General features: G+C 36.9%; 1 protein-coding gene across 4 annotated transcripts in view; it reads left to right on the forward strand.

The window, feature by feature from the left end:
- Nucleotides 1-16,588, forward strand: part of TFPI (tissue factor pathway inhibitor) — a 103,681-nt gene that overhangs the window by 25,188 nt on the left and 61,905 nt on the right. Inside the window, exons 2-3 of one of the 4 annotated variants that reach the window (XM_030916458.1) lie at nt 420-541; nt 2,767-2,854. The exons of 2 other annotated variants lie outside the window; for them this stretch is intronic. The gene's annotated coding sequence lies outside the window, so the exon portion shown is untranslated. The remainder of the gene's footprint in view (nt 1-419; nt 542-2,766; nt 2,855-16,588) is intronic. One more of the 4 variants, XM_030916457.1, reaches the window with a different exon arrangement.

Consider the following 16,588-nt stretch of genomic DNA (forward strand, 5'->3'; position numbering starts at 1 on the left):
GTGATTGGTATGACCAGTCCTGCCTAAAGGTTAATAATGCCACAAGAAACAGAGAATGAAAGTCTGTAGCTATGCGGAAAGGAAAGAATTGAATTGCACATTAGAAAGTACACTCTAGGGCTGATGTATCTTCAGCTTCAGCCTACTGATAGAAAGGCAGTGACCCCCGCTTCCGAAACAAATTTGCAACCAAGTTAGAGACACTTCCTTGAAACACTAGGAATGTTCCTGCTCTGAATTGTGTTTCCCCAAAATGTTGGAGACCTAACCCGCAATGTGACTTTATTTGAAGGTAAGGCTTTGGGGGTAATTAGCATAAATGAGACAGTAAGTGTTCAATCCTAATCCAATAGGATTGATGGCCTTAAAGAAGGCCTTAGAGAAGAGATATCTCTTTCTTTCTCTCCACGTGCACACAGGACAGGAAAGGCCATGTGAGGACATAGTGAGAAAGCAGCCACCAGTGGCAAGCCAAGAGAGAGCCCTCACCGGGAACCACTGGGCCAGCACCTTGATCTTGGATTTCCTAGCCTTCAGAACTGTGAGATACAAATTTCTGTTGTTTAAGCCACACAGTCTGTAATATTTTGTTATAGCAGCCCTAATAGACTAAGATAGCTCCTGAGAGCCTCACTTGCCTGGTGAAGATCCATTCTAAGACTTGTTGGCTGTTTGGAAGTGATAGCAAATAAAAGCCACCTTGAACTGGGTCTAATGCAGCATTCTTGCTAAACTTCAAATCTGGACTATTATGCATTGAGGCTTTTTTTATTCATGTTTGTTTTTACCAGTTAACTATCAACATAAACTTCATTTATAATATTGTATGTTCAGAGTTCCAAAACACTAGTCCTACCAACAGAGTTTGGAATATGACTCCATTATAAGATGGTGACTGCCTGTATCAAATATTTACTGCCTTTTTCAAATTCTTACCATTTTTATTAAAATGAGTCACACTGGCCGGGCGCGGTGGCTCAAGCCTGTAATCCCAGCACTTTGAGAGGCCGAGACGGGCGGATCACGAGGTCAGGAGATCGAGACCCTCCTGGCTAACACGGTGAAACCCCGTCTCTACTAAAAAATACAAAAAACTAGCTGGGCGAGGTGGCGGGCACCTGTAGCCTCAGCTACTCGGGAGGCTGAGGCAGGAGAATGGCTTAAACCCGGGAGGCGGAGCTTGCAGTGAGCTGAGATCCGGCCACTGCACTCCAGCCTGGGCGACAGAGTGAGACTCGGTCTCAAAAAAAAAAAAAAAAAAAAAAAAAAGAGTCACACTACTCAATCGATACATCAGTGTTTAAATATGATTTTTACTTTTTTTTTTTTTTTTACCAACACTATCTTAAAATATCTGATAGCATAGAGCAGTGATTAAAGGCATTTGCTTCAAGGTCAGATATACTTACACTGCCACTTCCAAGCTGTTTTTTGGACAATTTATTTTGTTATTTTGAACCATTGTTTCTTACCTTTATAAAATGAGCATAAGATAACATTCTCTTAAGGTGAGTATGAGATACAAATGAGAAAAGCAAAATAATAATAAAGATTCGACAGTAGAAACTGCTATTTGCGTTATGATTGTTATAATTAGAAGGACAAACTATAATTTAACCTCCCTATAGTAATAAAATGGCAACTACAGAGCAAATCTAAACAGACTTAATCTACATGTAACACTTAATCCCAGATAATTGAATTGACTGTAATGACATGCTTGAAAGGAGGCTGAAATAAAACAGGGTTTGCTCTTTTCAACTCTTTACCCAGGATTTTTTTTAAAAACTGGTATTAAATGCTTTGTATTTCCTTTCAAATTTGAAGGGAAAGTAAATATAATACTTAACAGATCTTCAAGTATCTCTTTAGACATTCCCTTGTTTAGGCTTGTACTGATCCATTCATTCAGGGTTTGACTGTTGGGTGAACTTCTGTGCCCTATTCCCAGGTATGAGAGGCAATTCTCCAGGTTTCTAAGCTTTGTGACCTATGCCCTTCTCTAATGAGGTTAATTAGGGTTTGGGCTGAAACCCAGATTCCTACATATATGTGGATAGAGTGATGTAGAGTATTTTATGATAATAAATATAAATGAAATTTACAATTTAATTTAGAAATAGAAAACATTTAGACAACTCACTGAATCAAAAATTATAATAATGATCAAGGTAAAAATATATATTGGTTAATGAGTTCTATTTGTAGAATTAACAAATCAGAGAAACCAGGTTTTATCCTGTAGTTTGCTTTGTGATAGTTCCAAACATCTTCTTCAAGTTGAATTAAGGTAATGTATTTAAAAATAAATATAGACAAATTTAAGTAATTAATATATTTCTTTATTATATTTTCCTGGGTTGGGGTTTGGCCTCCATTTCATATATTTTGTTTATTTTCAGGATGCTCTGGGATAATGTAGCCCAGGTTCTAGTTCTGCCTTTGTCACTTACTAGCCATCTAGTCATATCATGCTGAAAAATGTATTATGTAGCTCTAAGATAAATTCAGTGTACCTGCATAGCACTATTCAACATACTTGCACAGTATTACTGTCAATATGTAATCTAACAGATAAGAAACCACTGTGAAAATAGTAAATCTTTATAAAAAATGATGTTTTATAGTGATACATCTTTGCATTTCTAATATTATTGCTTTAAATAAATGTGGTATATATTCACCATATAGCCAAATTTACGAAATGTTATCTTTTTAATTTTATGTCATATATAAAGAAATTTAATGCCAAAATAATCTTTACAGTGATGACTCAACATCCCAAAAATGTGGGACCCAGCAGGGACGTTAATAAAGAGATAAAGAAGGCTCCGTGCCGACTTGTTAGAATTTGGTATGTGACAAATGTACAGTTACACAGCCTTAGACCTCCCCTGGGAAATTGCCCAAATATTTGCATTCCCACAATGTATTTATTCAGGAAATACTGTTCTCCTGAGAAAAATCTGGCTCTCAAACCTCTCCCTGAGATTATGCAAGTTCTCCATTGGGGAAATACAGTTGGAAATCTAGTAAAGAATGTTTAGTAACAAAAATCCATTTGCAGATCCTAGTTATTGTCAATATTTGTTGATTTACAATTGAGAATACTACTTACAAAAAGTAAACTTCAAGAAAAGGAAATAGAAAACTATCAGAATTCCTGTACAGTTTGTTGTCCCCCTTCTCCTCCACCATAGTTTTATTCTAATGTTTTCTTTCTTTATTCATTTTCTTTGGTATCAGTGTGCTGTAAACTCACCCAAAATGAAAAACAACCAAAATAAAATAAAACAAAATGAAAGCACATCAGTTAAAGATAAAACAAAAAACCACGACAAAAAAAACAGACTGCCAGGTTTTAGTGGACAGAAGGGTAGGCCCCCTGGAGATCAGCCAAATTGAGTGGATGGAAGTAATCAACAACAAGAGGGCAACAACATTAGCCACTGCTGAGCAGAAAATTAGAAAGATTCTTCAATTTATTTTTTTTCTTTTCTGGTTGTCAGGCTTTGTCTCTCCTGTCTTCCACTGGTACACCATAAATCAGCAGTTAAAATGAAATTTCCTTCTTTTAGACGTGGCAAAGTACTCAGTGAGCTTAGAGATTAATAGTAAAACTTTAAAAAAGAAAAAAATTCAACACTATGTAATAGAGGAAAATCTGAACTAGAAACTTTATATAAGTACCATGCTTTCAGTATACATGTTAGTACCATAATTTTTTTTCTAGATTCACTTAAAGATGATAAAATAATGTGTATACCCCAAAACTAATGATAAAATAGATCGATAACTGCCTACCAGTTGTATCACGCCTTTCCCAAGATGATGAACTGGAAATTTAATGTTATGGTATAATCCTATTACTCTCTTTAATTCTATGTGAGTTTCTTGCTCTTTTTTCTTTTTATCCCATAAATTTCATTTTTGTCAATATCTGTTGCTATTCCTTTTGAGGTTTTTTCTTCTGACCACCAAAGCCAAATTGCCAAAATATTTTAGCTCCAATGGATCTGAATCTTTAGAACATGACTTTTACATTGAGACCTGTAACGCTTCAGCTTACCACTTGGAGTCTTGCAATTCTTAGCTCCTATTCTTAACCAAATTCAAACAAAAATGTCTCTCGGTTTGACCCTAAACTCTTTCCAAATCAGTGCTATTTTTCAATTATATTTTTAGACCTTCAAAATGTCTGACGTGACATTCTCAGTGCAGAATAAGCTCTATAAATACTGAGCTTCTGTGTCTACAGTGTACCCAAGAGGCTTTCAAGGATTACTTATAAAAATTATAATAGCTGGCCGGGCGCGGTGGCTCAAGCCTGTAATCCCAGCACTTTGGGAGGCCGAGGCGGGTGGATCACGAGGTCAGGAGATCGAGACCCTCCTGGCTAACACGGTGAAACCCCGTCTATACTAAAAATACAAAAAACTAGCCGGGCGCGGTGGCGGACGCCTGTAGTCCCAGCTACTCGGAGGCTGAGGCGGGAGAATGGCGGGAACCCGGGAGGCGGAGCTTGCAGTGAGCCGAGATTGCGCCACATGCACTCCAGCCTGGGCGACACAGCGAGACTCCGTCTCAAAAAAAAATAAAAAATAAATAAATAAATAAATAAATAAATAAATAAATAAATAAAAAAGTTATAATAGCTAACATTATCAAGTTAGTCACCATTCTAATTCTTTTATATTTAATCCTCATAATACTATGTGGTAGGTTCTAGTAAAATACCCATTTTATAGATAAGTAAATAGAACAAATAGGAAGTAAACATAATGTCAAATTCATATAATTAATAAGTTACAGAACTGGTATTTGAAGCTTTTATAGTCTGTTTTAGTTGGCTAGGGCTGCCATAACAAAGGCTAAAAATGAATAGTTTGTTATTTCCTCATGGTCCTGGAGGCTGTAAGTTTGAGACCAAGGTGATCAGTAAGATTGGTGTCTTCTGAGCCTTCTGTCCTTGATTTATAGATGTTCAGTCTTTCCTCTATGTGTCCTAATCTCCTATTTTTATAAGGATACCAGTCATATTGGATTAGGACCCAACACCAGTGACATCATTTATTCTTAGTAACCTCTTTAAAGGCCTTGTTTTCAAATACAGTTGCATTCTGAGGTACTGGGAGTTAAAACTTTAACATATAAATTTGAAAGGGGACACAATTCAGCCATTAAAACAGTCTTACTACAAACCCCCTCTTCTTAACCACTGAAACGAACTTAAAAAAGAAAGGAAGAGCTAGAGAAAGAGAGAGGGAAAGAGGGAGGAAGAAGAAAAAGGAGGAAGGCCGAAAGGGAGAAAGAAAGGAGCTGCTTGCCAAGCAAACCAGAATAATTATGAAGACAACTGGAGGCAGAATGCTTTCCAGATGATGCTGGAGACAAAGTAATTCTTGGGAAGGCAGCTTTGTATGGTGAAGTGTCCATGAATTCCGGAGTCACAGAGTTATGAGTGCAAATATTACTCTGTTTTATTCTATTTGGAAAGGTTATATTCCCTTTATGAATCTCAGTTTTCTTAAGATGCACATCATACTTCTTATAGTTTAGGACTATTAGGGGGATTATAGTTCATATGAAGTTCATAGAAGAGTTCATAAAAAGTGAAAGTCTCAAAGGTCTTCTTTTTTTCTTTCCTTTCCTTTCTTGGGTCCTCTCTTAGTAGATTCAATACAGAACACTTACCTCTCTTTCACATATTCTCTCATAAATATTAATATTAATATTACAAAGAAAGAGTAAAATAGCAAATTATGCATTTCTTCTACCTAATTACCTCTTTTCTAAGTCCACCTTTCTTTAGTCACCTTCCCACAGACTCATATTTCCCTTTCGCTTGCATTTCAGCAGTCATTCTTATCTGTCTTCTTTGACTTGAAAAATACCTATCATTTCAGCAAAATTTTAAAAATGTTAAATCTATGTCATTTGTATTCCATTTTCATTACAAATTCCTTTAAACAATTTTAATTGAAGTATTTCTTACCTTTAAAAAATGAAAGAAGTATTTCTTACCTTTAAAAAATGAAAGAAGCAATACAAGGCAATTTTAAAAATATTTTTTTTTTTTTTTTTTTTTTTTTTTTTTTTTTTAAGACGGAGTCTCGTCTGTCACCCAGGCTGGAGTACAGTGGCCAGATCTCAGCTCACTGCAAGCTCCGCCTCCCGGGCTCACGCCATTCTCCTGCCTCAGCCTCCCGAGTAGCTGGGACTACAGGCGCCGCCACCTCGCCCGGCTAGTTTTTTGTATTTTTAGTAGAGACAGGGTTTCACTGTGTTAGCCAGGATGGTCTCGATCTCCTGACCTCGTGATCCGCCCGTCTCGGCCTCCCAAAGTGCTGGGATTACAGGCTTGAGCCACCGCGCCCGGCCTTTTAAAAATATTTATGGCATCATTTCACAATACTTGTTTCTGATCTCTTTATTTTTTGGTGGAATTGGTAGAAATAAACCACCATGCATATATTCAAAGATCTATACTGCAGCCTAATTTTAACTCACAGAGTTTATTCTAATTTATTAATTATTCATCAAGTGTTACTTTTATCAGTCATTTTTTGGGGTAATAAACATAGAGTTGTGAATTCTATGTAAAGTGCCTGCGCTAAGAATAGAAAACATTTTAGTGGTGGAGACAGCACACATAAATATATAAATGCACATAAATATATAAATGGTGATGAGTGTCATTCAAAAGAGAAAGGAAGACATTACTGTTATGAATGGAAAATGGTGCAGCTACTTTGGAAAGCAGTCTGGAAATTCCTCAAATGGTTAAACATAGAATTGCCATGTGATTTGATAATTTTACCCCTAGTTATATACCCAAAAGAAATGCAAACGTATGTTGACACCAAAACTTGTATACAAATGTTCATAGCAGCATTATTTATAATAAGCAAATAGTAGAAACAGCACAAATTTTCATGAACTTGTGAATAAATAAATTTTGATATATTTATACTATAACATATTTTCAACAATAGAAAGAAAACAATCATATATGCTACAGCATGAATGGAGCCTGAAAACATTATGCTAAGTGAAAGAAGCCAGACATAGTAGGCCACATATTATATTATTCCATTTAACTAAAGCTTTCAGAATAGGCGATACGTAGAGACAGAAGCTGAATAATTGTTTCCTACTGATGTAGAGATGGAGAACTTTAAGGGAAGAGGGTGAAGCATAAAAGGTGGAGAATTTCCTTATGGGGGAATGAAAATTTTCTAAAATTGACTGTAATAATATTTGTACAAAACTGTGAATGATTGAATTACTTAAAAACTCAAATTTATCAAAACCAAAAATTAGTGCTTATTAAAAGACACTTATAAGACAATAAATAGATAAGCCAAGAACTGAGAAAATATATAAAATATATATGATGAAGAATTTATATTAATTATATATAAAGATTTCCTACAACTCAATAATGAAAAGATAAGTAATACTTAAAAAATTTTAAAGGACAAGTAATATTTTTAAAAGGCAGGTTAAGGGATACAGAGTGACAAAGAAACTGATGGTAGTTTCTTAAATATGGTACTTGATGAACATCCTTTGGAGGAGAGCATATCTGACCTGAATATATGACCAGAGGTCCTGAATAAGAAGGAAGTCTGTCATTTCAATGTCTTGTAGGGGAGTGTTCCCAGCATAGGAAATAGCAGTTTAAAAATACTAAACCAAGAATGACTGGTTTATTCAAGAATCAGCAGTTTGAATGGAACCGAAGGATTGATAGGTGGTAATGAAGCTGAGTGATTGCTGGAAAGAATTATAGGAAATTAAGTTGAAGAAGTATTTTCAAATGACATATTGGAAAACTTCCTCTTGGTGAAATGTTCCTGCTTCATAATGATGAGGATGATAATGATACAGTTAAACATTTCCCAGCTCCTGTTTCATGTCTCCAATTGCACTTATACAGGTTCACTTTAAAAAGTTATAATATCAGGTGCTATCAGTCTAGGACTGAATATATCCATAATAGGCACACTAGTCAATACTTACTTTAATTTATCTAGTTGTGTGGCTAGCACAACAACTCATTCGGGATATCCTTGAATCCTCTGTCTTTCACATCCTTTATCTACTCAATTACTCAATTTTGCCAATACTTAAAAAGTCTCTCATATCTTCTTTTCTCTGTAGTTCCACTGATAGCACCCGTTCTTAATTTTAATCTAATCTTCTTCAAAACTCTAGCTGTTAATTCTACTTATAGTATTTTCTTCTCAATATCTTTCCATGTATTATTGACTTTAACAAAACAGCAAGCACATTATACATTATTATATTTTTATGGTCCAGAAAATTTACTGACTTTTTCTTATCTGTAGCATTATTTCTCAAGATGTATTGAGCATAAATTCCCTAAGAGTTCCAGGCTTGCCTATATTTTCAAATCTCCCTTAGTGTCTAACATGTCATCATGCACAACTAATTACTAACACATTTACATAAAGTATCCTTGCTTTAACAACATTTGATAACAAATTAAAAATTAAGGGAGATTTGTCAAGGTACTCTGAAGCTAATATAGCTAAAAGAGGAGCCCAATGTAAGAATCAGTATGCCTGACTAATTATAATGCTGCAAAAATCACACTTGATTTTTAAATATTATGAAAAAATATATTTTGACTTCCATTTTCAAATATACTAAGTCTATTTCCCTCTGTAAAGTTTTCATTGAAACAGAATGTTTTTCTATGCTTGATAAATTTAAATAAATTCCCAAAGCATTATTGACTGAACTGTCACAATAAATCTTGATGAATCACACATAACAAATGATATCTGAAGAAATTTTTTTTAAAAAACCAGGTGTAAGACTGTACCTGTGATAGGTTTAACTAATTCAGAAACCTGTTATTATATATGTATCCAGCCACTGACTCATCAAGAGTCTTGTTTATCTGTGAACTCAATTTAGCTGACTTCCATACCAAGAACGTGTAAATAAATCATAAATAAGGCAATATTTAATAGTTAGAAGAAAGAATGCACAATTTAAAAGATATTCCTTTAAAATGATGCTGCAGTTGTCTGGACAATGAAATATCCAAATAGAAAGAAAGTAAAACAGTAAAAATATTATGACTCTGTAGAAAAAAGTAAATACTTTTTTTTGGCTTTATTGTTTTTATTTTATCAATACGACAAATGCCACACTCACCACAACTCAGAGGGTAGGATATATTGTCTTCCTTAGTCACACTCTCCTACACTCTACAATTCTCCCTCAGAACCTGCTTAAAATATATGGTGACTCTCAATTTTATAAAAGCCAAAACCAGCTTTTACAGATAGTCCTAGACTTTAGATTATCCTGAAAAGCACTTGGATATGTTATACAAATTGAGTTTCACGTACAACTAGAAAGTGTTAAATATATGTGGATATCGCCATTAATGAATTTCTAAATTTTTATTATCATTATTATTACTATACTTTAAGTTCTAGGGTACATGTGCATAACGTGCAGGTTTGTTACGTATGTATACCTGTGCCATGTTGGTGTGCTGCACCCATCAACTCATCAGCACCCATCAACTCGTCATTTACATCAGGTATAACTCCCAATGCCATCCCTCCCCCCTCCCCTCTCCCCATAATAGGCTCTGGTGTGTGATGTTCCCCTTCCCGAGTCCAAGTGATCTCATTGTTCAATTCCCACCTATGAGTGAGAATATGCAGTGTTTGGTTTTCTGTTCTTGTGATAGTTTGCTGAGAATGATGGTTTCCAACAGCATCCATGTCCCTACAAAGGACACGAACTCATCCTTTTTTATGGCCGCATAGTATTCCATGGTGTATATGTGCCATATTTTCTTAATCCAGTCTGTCACTGATGGACATTTGGGTTGATTCCAAGTCTTTACTATTGTGAATAGTGCCGCAATAAAAATACGTGTGCATGTGTCTTTATAGCAGCATGATTTATAATCCTTTGGGTATATACCCAGTAATGGGATGGCTGGGTCGTATGGTATTTCTAGTTCTAGATCCTTGAGGAATCGCCATACTGTTTTCCATAGTGGTTGAACTAGTTTACAATCCCACCAACAGCATAAAAGTGTTCCTATTTCTCCACATCCTCTCCAGCACCTGTTGTTTCCTAACTTTTTAATGATTGCCATTCTAACTGGAAAAAAGTAAATACATTTTAAAGCAGGAAAGCATAAGTCAAACTATTAAATAAAATACTCTAAGTGTAATTTTAAACTCGTGGACTCTGAGATATTGAACTGTTTGTTACATCTACATAGTGGCTTTCAAAAAGACACTTTATTTCCAAACAAATCCGCCTGATATGATTCAATACCAAAAACATCAAAGTCCACCAAGTCATGTGGTAGCATCCTGAAACTCACTAAAAACAAAATAAAAACATGACCCCCCGACTGTATTTGTTAAACCTCATATGCAATAAAGAACATATATCTAAAATATACAAAGAATTATTAAATCTCAACAATAGGAAAACAAACAACCCAATTTAAAAATGAGGAAAAGATATGAATAGGCACATAATCAAAGAAAATATGCAGATGGTAAATAAGTATATGAAAAGATACTTATCACTGTCATCAGAAAATTGAGACTTAAAACAATAATGAGATATTAGTAGACAACTGTTAAAATAACTAACATTGTAGAAATTGGCAGCCCAAATACTGATGAGGAGGCCAATCAACAGGAAATTTCTTTCGTAAGAATGATTGCCAATGTCTTACAATGTTAAGCATAGTCTTAACATATGCTCCAGCAATCATCATCGTACATATTTACCCAACTGATGTCAAAACATATGTCCATGCAAATAAACCACACACAATATTTATAGAAGCTTTTTTCATAATTACAAAAAACCGGAAGCAATGAAGATGTTCTTTAATACATTAATAAACAACTGTGGTAAACGTATATGATTGAATACTATTCAGTGATTTAAAAAAAGTGAGAAGGAGCTATCATGCCATGAAAAGATATGGAGGAACCTCACATGCAAGTTTCTAAGTGTAAGAAGCTAACCTGAAAACACTACATACTGTATAATTCTAACCATATGCCATTCTGGAAAAGACAAAACTATAGATACAGTAAAAAGATCAGTAACTTCAAAGGGAATAGAGGAGAGGAGGAGAAAGATGAATGGATGAAGCACAGAGAATTTTTAGAGGAAAATATTCTGTATGATACTACAACTAGTCTGTGGATATGTGTCACTATGCAATTGTTGAAACCCATAGACAGCTACAGCACAAAGAGTGAACCTTAATGTATACAATTTAAAAAATATAAATTAAAAGGTCAGGAATTTGGAAGGAATGCAGACTGTGACAAGAAAATCTCACTCTACTATGAATGTATAAGGCAACCTCACTGAAGGAGTTTGTGGGTGGAGGAGGGCTGACCTGAATAACTTTGAAAATAAGTGGAGCCTGTAAGTCTAAAGGGAAAAGGAACTGCACATGGACACTGCCCTCTAGTTAATAAAGTTGTATTCCATGGACATATGGGTTAACAATATTCCTATTGCTATACATGTATATTTTAATTGAACAATTAATTAAAGAGTTAGTGGATACTGACAGTCGAGTTTCAAGGGCTAAAATAATTCATGTGATAAACACATATGTTAAGAACTCATGTTTCTCTTAAATAGACAAAGATGGTTCCTTACTTATTTATGTATTTATTTATTTCACTGAAGTTTTTAAACAGCTTCATTGAGATATAATGACTATTAAAAAACTGCACAAACTCATCAAATTTTAGACAATAATATGTGCAGTTCCTTCTATAGTGATTATATCTCAGTGAAACACATGCACATTTTTTGTTATGTAAAATTTGATGAGTTTGATGTAAACACCCATCAACACAATCAAAATAATAGACATATTCAACACCTTCCAAAGTTTCATTGTATCTTTGTTTTTTTATATTTATTTATTTATTTGTTTGTTTATTTTTTGAGAGGCAGTCTTGCTCTGTCACCTAGGCTGGAGTGCAGTGGCGTGATCTCGGGTCACTGCAACCTCCACCTCCCGGGTTCACGCCATTCTCCTGCCTCAGCCTCTTGAGTAGCTGGGACTACAGGTGCACACAACCACACCTGGGTTTTTTTTTTGTATTTTCAGTAGAGATGGAGTTTCACTGTGTTAGCCAGAGTGGTCTCAAACTCCTGACCTTGTGATCCGCCCGCCTCGGCCTCCCAAAGTGCTGGGATTACAGGCGTAAGTCACTGCACCCGGCCTTTTTATTTTGTTTTTGTTTTCTGTTTATTTTGTGGTAAGAACACAAAATAGATCTGCCCTCTTATTGAAGCACAAATACCATGTTGTTAACAATAAACAAAATGTTGTACAGCAGATCTCTAGAATTTACTCTTTTAGCATAACTAAAACTTTGCACCCATTGAACAACAAGCACTCTATTTTCCCTCTCTCCAGCCCCTAGCAACCACTATTGTATTCTCTTCTTCTTTGAGTTTGACTATTATAGTTACTATCTGAAAATGTAAAACTTCTAGACAAAGACATAGAGGAAAATCTTCTTGACATTTGCCTTGGCAATGATTTTTTGAATATAAGACCAAAAGTACAAGCAACGAAAGCAAAAATAGACAAGTAAGATGACATCGAATTAAAATCTCTGCATGGTAAAAGAAACAGTCAACAGAATAAAAAGACAAACTGAAATGAGAGAACATATTTTCAAATCATGTATCTGATAATTTCCAAGATATTTAAGGAACTCCTTCAACTCAACAGCAGAAGTTTTTAAAAAACGGGCAAAGGAGTTGAACACATTTTTCTCCAAAGAAGACATACAAATCAGATATATAAAGATGCTCAGCAGCATTATTTACCAAGGAAATGAAAATCAACTAATAATGAAATATCAGTTTATGCCTGTTAAAATGGCTATTTTTTAAAAAACTTGAAATGTAACATGTTGGTAAGGATGTGTAGAAATTGGAATGCTGGGCCGGGTGCAGTGGCTCACGCCTGTAATCCCAGCGCTTTGGAAGGCCAAGGCGGGTGGATCAAGAGGTCAGCAGTTCGAGACCAGCCTGGCCAACATGGTGAAACCCTGTCTCTACTAAAAATACAAAAATTAGCCAGGCATGTTGGCAGGTGCCTGTAATCCCAGCTACTCGGGATGTTGAGGCAGGAGAATCACTTGAACCCGGGGGATGGAGGTTGCAGTGAGCCAAGACTGCGCCACTGCACTCTAGCCTGGATGACAGAGCAAGACTCTGTCTCAAAAAATAGGAATTGGAATGCTGGCAGATTGTTGGCAGGGATGTAAAGTGATATAGTAGCTATGGGTAATAATATGAAGGTTTCTCAAAAATTAAAAATAAAACTGTCATACAACCCAGCAATTCAACCTCTGGGTACATATAAAAAAGAATTAAAACCAGAGTCTTGGAAAGATATCTGTATTCCCATGTCCATTGAGGTATTACAATAACCAAGATATGGAAACAATTCAAGCATTTTTTAAAAAATTGATGTATAAAGAAATGTGGCATATACATATATACAGTGGAATATTTTTCTGCCTTAAAATAGGAGATTCTGCTATTTTTGAAAACATGGATGGTATACTAAGTAAAATAAGCCAGTCACAGAACATATTGATGTATTTAAAGGTAATATACCTTTACAGAGAGGGTAGAATACACACATATATTCCTTTAATCTGCCAAAAAGAGGGCCTAAAAGAAATAACATCCCAGTAACAATAAGCATGCCTAGTGCCCAGATTTCTAATCTGGGTTTCTAATACCAATCTCTAATAGAAGGAACCAGGGCTTCTTGGAGAAATGGCTGTGATTCTAACAGTGGGGCATAAAATATACAATATGAGCCTGTGGCATCTAGTAGTGACAAAAAGTAAGGCACTCAGAAAAAATTAAAAACTCATTCTGATGGAGCTATCTCAAAGAAGTACAGGAGCCAACTGAATCCTCTCTCATATTTGCCAAAGCCGGGAGAGTGTTTGAGCACCAGTATAAGTAAAGTCATATTGCATTATAACCCAAAGTATAGAATAAATATCCATGAGTCCATACTGATATAAATAAATGATTAAATAATTTAATACAGAGAGACAAATACCTGGTGCAAAAGTGTTCCAAACAATTTATATAGATACTCTCACCTTAAGGACAGGGACCATAATTCTCCATTCTTTTAAAGTGCTGGCTATATGTAGTGACTTTCTTTCAAAGTACAGTACGGGTGGCTGGCAATATGGCTGAATAGGAAGCACTCCAATCTACAGTTCCTACAGAGATCAATGCAGAAGGTGGGTGATTTCTGCGTTTCCAACTGAGGTACCCGGCTCATCTCATTGGGACTGGTTAGACAGGGGGTGCAACCCATAGAGGGCAAGCCAAAGCAGGGTTGGGACATTGTTTCACTGAGGAAGCACCAGGGATTGGGGAACTCCCTCCCCTAGCCAGGTGAAGCCAAGAGGGACTGTGCCCTGAGGAACAGTGCACTCTAGCCCAGATACGATGCTTTTCCCGTGGTCTTCACAACCCACAGACCTGGAGATTTCCTTGAGTGCCTATGCCGCCACGGCCCTGGGTTTCAAGCACAAAACAGGCGGTGGTTTGGGCAGACACCAAGTCAGCTGTAGGAGTGTTTTTTCATACCCCTGTGGTGCTTGGAATGCCAGTGAGACAGAACTGTTCACTCCCCTTGAAAGGGCTGAAGCCAGGGAGCCAAGTGGTCTAGCTCAGCGGATCCCACCCCCTACAGAGCCAGCAAACTAACATTCATTGGCTTGAAATTCTTGCTGCCAGCATAGCAGTTTGAAGTTGACCTGGGATGCACTAGCTTGGTGCGGGGATGGGCGTCTGCCATTACTGAGACTTGAGTAGCTGGTTTTCCCCTCACAGAGTAAACAAAGCCCTAGGGGAGTTCCAACTGGGCGGAGCCCACCGCAGCTCAGCAAAGCCTCTGTAAACAGACTGCCTCTGAGCAGGGCATCTCTGAAAAAAAGGCAGCAGCCCCAGTCAGGGGCTTATAGATCAAACTCCCATCTCCCTGGAACAGAACACCTGGGGGAAGGGGCGGCTGTGGGCTCAGCTTCAGCCAACTTAAACATCCCTGCCGACCAGCTCGGAAGAGAGCAGAGGATCTCCCAGCATACCACTCGAGCTCTGATAAGGGACAGACCTCTTCCTCAAGTGGGTCACTGACACCTGTGTCTCCTGACTGGGAGACACCTCCAAGCAGGGGCCAAGGGACACCTCATACAGGACAATTCCAGCTGGCATCTGCCAGGTGCCCCTCTGGGATGAAGCTTCCAGAGGAAGTAACAAGCAGCAATCTTTGCTGTTCTGCAGCCTCTGCTGGTGATACCCAGGCAAACAGGGTCTGGAGTAGACCTCAAGCAAACTCTAGCAGACCTTCACTGCAGCAGAGGGACCTGACTTTCAGAAGGAAAACTAACAAACAGAAAGTAATAGCATCAACATCAACAAAAAGCATGTCCAGACAGAAACCCCATCTGAAGGTCACCAATATCAAAGACCAGAGGTAGGTAAATCCACGAAGATGAGGAAAAGCCAGCGCAAAAAAAGCTGAAAATTACAAGAACCAGAATACCTCTTCTCCAACAGATCACACTCCTTGCCAGCAAGAGATCAAAACTGGACAGAGAATGAGTTTGATGAATTGACAGAAGTAGGCTTCAGAAGGTGGATAATAGCAAACTCCTCCAAGCTAAGGGAGCGTGTTCTAACCAAATGCAAGGAAGCAAAGAACCTGTAAAAAAAGTTATAGAAATTGCTAACTACAATAACCAGTTTAGAGAAGAACATAAATGACCTGATGGAACTGAAAAACCCAGCACGAGAACTTCGCGAAGCATACACAAGTATCATTAGGTGAATGTATTGAACAGAAGAAAGGATATCAGAGATTGAAGATCAACTTAAGGAAATAAACCATGAAGACAAAATTAGAGAAAAAAGAATGAAAAAGGAGAATGAACAAAGCCTTTAAGAAATAAATATGAGACTATATGAAAAGACCAAATCTACGTTTGATTGGTGTACCTGAAAGTGACTGGGAGAATGGAAAGGAGTTGGAAAACACTCTTCAGGATATTATCCAGTAGAACTTCCCCAACCTAGCAAGACAGGCCAACATTCAAATTCAGGAAATACAGAGAACACCACAAAGATGCTCCTTCAGAAGAGCAACCCAAAGACACATAATCGTCACGTTGAAATAAAGGAAGAAATGTTAAGGGCAGCCAGAGGGAAAGGTTGGGTTACCCACAAAGCAAAACCCATCAGACTAACAGCAGCTTTCTGCAGAAACCCTACGGGCCAGAAGAGAGTGGGGCAATATTCAACATTCTTAAAGAAAAGAATTTTCAACCTAGAATTTTGTATCCAGCCAAACTAAGCTTCATAAGGGAAAGAGAAATAAACTCCTTTACAGACAAGCAAATTCAGAGAAATTTTGTCACCACCAGGCCTGCCTTAAAAGAGCTCCTCTAGGAGCACTAAACATGGAAAGGACAATCGGTACCAG

The sequence above is a fragment of the Rhinopithecus roxellana genome, chromosome 14 (assembly GCF_007565055.1).
Source record: "Rhinopithecus roxellana isolate Shanxi Qingling chromosome 14, ASM756505v1, whole genome shotgun sequence".
Classification (NCBI taxonomy): Eukaryota; Metazoa; Chordata; class Mammalia; order Primates; family Cercopithecidae; genus Rhinopithecus; species Rhinopithecus roxellana.